Here is a 5648-nt window from a genome sequence, read left to right on the forward strand (position 1 = left end):
CATCATCACTATGTAACACTTCACAGAGAGGTGGCCACTTGTTTCCCCACAAACTGAGTGTCAGTTCTTTTTGAACGGTCATTATTTCCATTGCTCCAAGATTGCCCGCAAAACTAATTCCTCTGCCAAATCATCAGCCATGCCGGATCTCAAATCTTATATGACTCAGCCCATTTCCTCGTCGAATCTGGTCATCCATTGGATCATTTCTCTGCCGTTGATATGGAGCCTGCAGATCCTAGGGTCTCCATCCATATCGTGCGGTTAAGTAGCATGACCTTTACCTGCATGATGTAAGCATTTTTCTCTCTCATCCACTGGATGTGTGTCACCCAGTGTATGGCATCGGGTGGGACTCGGTCGAACCCACTTACCGCTTGAAGCCCTTCCGATATTCTGTCGACTTTAGCATGGGACCCACCTTCTAATGGAATCGGCGATTTCCCATACGGTTTTATGCTTTTCCTCATGACCGAGTGCTTGGGGATTTTCCTTCACTGAGGAGGACACCTTGTGATATGCGATTAACGCTAACCGCGTATCAAAAACTGCCTCTGTTTTTGGATTTGACCTCTCGTTTGTTAATTTGTGCTAGTGCATGATCACCATGGGCCAACGGTCTGCATGATTTGACTGAGGGTCCTCGTTGTTGCGTGCTGACCACAAATTGCCATTGTTCAGAGATAATTTATGATAAGCTTCGACATCCATAATACTTTGAAACTTCTGTATGAGTTTTACAGAGTTCAGGGAACTTTAAGAGTGTTTAAGGATCTAATTCAGATCAAGAGGTCCAACAATGGCAGGGCATGAAGCGTATAACTAACATAGATGCACGCTATTGTTTTGACCTAGTACCGCATGAACTATTATTGAATCTACTGAAGAAGCATATTGATGACAACAAGTTATTGGGGATGATACATTGCTTCCTCACATGTACTATAATGGCCTATGATGGGGACACTTACATGAATTGCAATAAAGGCATTCCTCAAGGATCGATCACCGATGCATATGAATTTTGTGCTTAATCTAGGATAAACCTTTAGCAATTGGGATTTATCGAAACCATCCTTAGATGAAAGATGCTAATTTCTACATTAGCTAATGAATGAATAACAAACCAAGCTTAGCAGCCTTCACATATGCTTAATTGGGAAGACCTGGATAATGATAGTAGCTGCTATTAACTCAAGATGGATTTCTTGTTTTAACGATGAGGGACCATTGCTATTCTACTATCCACTTTGTGCTCTCCGTTACCTTACTAGGCATAGCATCAACTCCAAATTCTTATACTCATTCTATAAGCTCTTTCCAAGCAGCTCTATCGTACTCCTCCTTAATGGAAGCAATGAGAATCCTATCAGGATGTTCTTTCTTCAACTGTTTGAATTCGTTCAACATGTTCATAAGTGGACGGTCACTGATAAGTTCAATATTTTTCCCAGGCATAGTTATTATAGGAGAAAGGTCTCTAGGTGTTGGATCATGATGGATGCACGCGATATGAATCAAATTAGACTCGGCTGCAGAAACAAGTTGTTTCTACATCTTCGTAAGAATGCATCAGAATGGGAATCATGTGAATCGTTGATGTGCTAGATAGGCAACAAATTAGATCAAATTCAAAGCATGATTTTTTTTCTTTTATGATGAATTTTGAATTTCGATTTTAAGCTAATGCATTGAAATTTTTTTCTTCCAGGTTACATGAGAACCTACTTATCAATTTTCCTTGAGTTCTTTTACACATTAAAATCTGGAAATTAGAACAGAGTGAAAAGAATTGATTTTGCATTTCAAAATTTCACATTTTCCTTCTTTATAAACATGATTTTTTTTTATTGAAAATATTTCTTTCAGGTTGGAAAATGAGTTATTCTTACTGTGCCACTAAAAAAAAAGAATGCAAGAAAATAAATAAACTCTGAAAATTTTAAAGTCTTAAAAAAAAATTTAAAAAAATGCAATCAAGCTTTATTTTATTCTCCTAGTTTATCCTACTTGAGAGAATTTTTTTTATTTTTTAAGTGTATGAATATTTCCAATGATGCCATTTACGGATTAGAATTTCTAAAATGCTCATATCCAAATTTACAAAATGTACCTGTTTATGTATGAGGACATGGGAAATTATTTTCATCTTTGGATTCAATGCAAAGATTTGTTGAAGGATGTATGAATTTCGTGACATAATCACCTACTGAAACCATTCTTTGATATAGTCCTTTCCCTCCTAAGAATGTTTGAATTGCATTCTAGATCTTTCGTCTATAAATGGTTTAGTATCGAAAATTTTATTCTACAAAAATGATCAAAATGTATGCAACGAAATGACTTATGCATTTACATGTTTTAATTGTGCATCTATGAATGAAAAAGTTGAAAATGAACTTTAGACTGAAAGCTAGTTCCTATGCACACTTCCCCAGCAATGGTGCCAAAATGTTGAGGCAAATTAATTATCTATCATTTAATTGTCAACTAGGTGGTTTTGTAAAACTTGTGAAGTGTGCATGCACTATATATGTTAGAAATTAACTTTCAATTTATATTAATCTAACTACGAAATCAAATAATTTCTCAATTTAAAGAAACTAAAAAATTCTATGACTCAAGATGCAGTAAGCGAAGGAAGAGGCTCCTAACTTAGGAGGTCCTGGTTGTCCTTCCCCACAGTACTGTCCTCAAGAAGAGAAACTAAAGAGAAGAAATTTTTGATGTGTAGAAAGAAAGAGAAGAAGCTCCTAACTTAGGAGGTCCTGGTTTTCCTTCCTCACTGTTCTACTCTAACAACATTACCATTGCATCAAATCATAAACAACAGTTCAAAAAATGAAAATGGATGAAATTTAGTTGTGATTCATAATTTGATAGAAAGATAATTTAACTTAAATCCTTAGTTGTTCTTTCGTACACAAATTAGATTTTAAACCAAAATCACACCACTCTTTTTAGAAATGAAATTCTAATGGTAACAAGGAATTAATTCAAATCTATGAAACTCAAAAGCAACACAATCTTAACTATAAAAATGAAATGAAATAAAAGTGAACAAGCAATCTTAACATCTCACACATATTAGGTGGCCAATCCAAAAGCTTGAGAGATGGAAATTTGAGAGGCTCTAAATGCAAGCATAACCAAATCAAAGTGAACATCGCTCATGAGCATGGTGCCAAATCCAAATTCTATATTCAAAACATGAGAATTTCCTAAACTTTACACTTTCCTTTTGAAAGGAGAAGACTCTCCTATTTATACAAGAACATAAGAAGCTACCCCATTAATTGAGATCTACTATTCTCTCCCTATATCCATAAAAATCTCATATAGTTAGAACCCAAATAGCTAATCATGAGACACATATCCTTTTTGACCTTTATCCAAATCACCTTCCATATCTTGAAGGGAATTCGAATTTGAGCATTTGAGGCCACATAAGGGTGGTTTGGAAGCTTCCAAATTCCCTACACATGTCATGAAACTCAAGCCAATTTTAGGTATTAGCAAGTATATGTCATTTTTCTAATTTTTAACCATTAATTCACTTATAATACTAGAAAATGTTAACTTTTGGAAAACACAAGTATAACCCCATATGATCATGAAAATGAAGGCTAATGAAAGGTTATATGGTTATGCAGTTGTGACATGTGAGTGAAATGGTGGTGATAAAGGTGAAAGTGGATGACATTTTGAAGGCTCAACAAGGCCATTAGGGTTTGGCAGAAATTTTAATATTTATTGATGAATTTGTCCTCAATTGTCTTCGGCAATGTGGTGATGATGTTTATGATGCATTGTTGATATAAGATTGATGTACGATGAGTAAATGTAATGTTTCAAAGGTTGAGTCATGTCATTAGGGTTTGACATTACTGATTCATGGGCATGGTATGAGAAAAGACTTAGATTGATTGTTGATGTATGTGGCTATGGCTTCCCAATAGCTATTTTGGTTATTGTCAAGAAAGTTGTTATTGATTGTGTAAGGATCAGATTTGATTATTAGTTATAGACTTATTGTAGAGAAGTTTTGGTATATTGTTAGTTATATTGAGCATAACATTATAGGTGGGTCCAGTTTGATAATTGGATGAAATTTGGTTTATAGGAGTTTTGTTTGAGTCAAGTGGATCTAGTGTGAAATATTTTGAAACATGGTCCACAAAGAGTTTAATGGTTGGAGCCTTCAGTAAGTGAGTGGTAGCTTCCTTCCAATGGTGGCCAGTAAAATTGATCAGGGAATGGTAGCTTCCTTCTAGTCATATCTAGAGAAACAATAGGAGGTGTGACCTCCAACAGGTAGCAGCCTGCGCACTAGTAAGAGTTTGCACCACTGCAAGATGTAGAAGAATTTTTTTTAATAAGAACATGAAGATAGAGACAAAAATAGTGATGTTTTCCCCCAGTTGGTTTTTCCACCTAATATCCAGTGTCCCTATGTGTTGATGTGTTGATGATGTGTTTCATTATTATGGTTTACATGCCTTTATGATTAAATATTTCTCATGTTTTACTGTATATGCCTATATATACTACATAATGTGTTGTTAATGAAATGATGGTTCAGTTAAAATTAAAAATAAAAGTATAAGCAAAGTAAAATTTGATCTGGCATGAAATACTAATTCACCCCCCTACTATTTCTAACACCTTCTACCACATGCTCCCCCTAAGACCAAGTTGGATTCAATTTTTATTTTAATCCTTTTGCTATAACTTTTCTTTCCACACTTTAGTGGTCTAATCTCAAATATGTGCACCTATTTCCAACTTCTATTTTCTCCTATAGATTCTCTTGCATCTCTTTGGTAGGTTGCTTTGACACACTATAGTGAAGGTGAACATACAATGGTCTTTCTTATTTTAGCTCTTATCCTCCATGGACTGGGTTTCTTTTTCTTGATATATTAAACTGAGGATGACATATAAATGTTCCATACCTATAATCTATGCTTTGTGGCCATAATTGTCGTATTTATAACATTTTTTCTGACCTACAAATCGGGGGAAAGGCCTATTCTTCCCAAATTATGTACTTAAACTTATTTTTACATAATATCTACAATCAATGGCTTTATGGCCAAAAATATTGTACAAATGGAAAAATCCATGAAGAGAATTTGTATACTTGGACACGTTTAGCCTTTGATTTCTTCAATATCGAGGAGGAAAAGGTATTGACGAACTCTTTGCATTTCCTTGATTTTGTTGTTGTCCTTGGTTTTTTTATTTGACTATAGTTTCCTCTGAAATATATCTACTATTTTATGACTTGTTTCTTGCAAAATCTGCCTCAACTTCTAGTTCTTCACATTGCTTCTTTGCCTCCATCAACTCAGTTTCTAGATTAGATATTTCTTCCTTGAAAACATACTCCCTTTCATCAAGTATTTCAAGGAGCCTTTTTAGATCTTTGTTTTTTGATGAGATATTTTCTATTTCAGCCAATTTTGAGCTAAAATTAGTTTGATCTTGATTTTATCTCTCCTTTTCATAGTCAACTACTTTGATACTAGAAGAACACATCTCATCTCGCTGATAACTTTTCTTGCGTGTTGACTTTTTATTCTTCTTTATTTTCTTCTCCTTCTCTCCTTCATATAGAATTTGCATTCTGTTTTAGATATCCTTTG

The sequence above is a fragment of the Pinus tabuliformis genome, chromosome 5_2 (assembly GCF_031772625.1).
Source record: "Pinus tabuliformis cultivar Carrire ecotype Pingquan chromosome 5_2, CPIR1, whole genome shotgun sequence".
NCBI lineage: Eukaryota > Viridiplantae > Streptophyta > Pinopsida > Pinales > Pinaceae > Pinus > Pinus tabuliformis.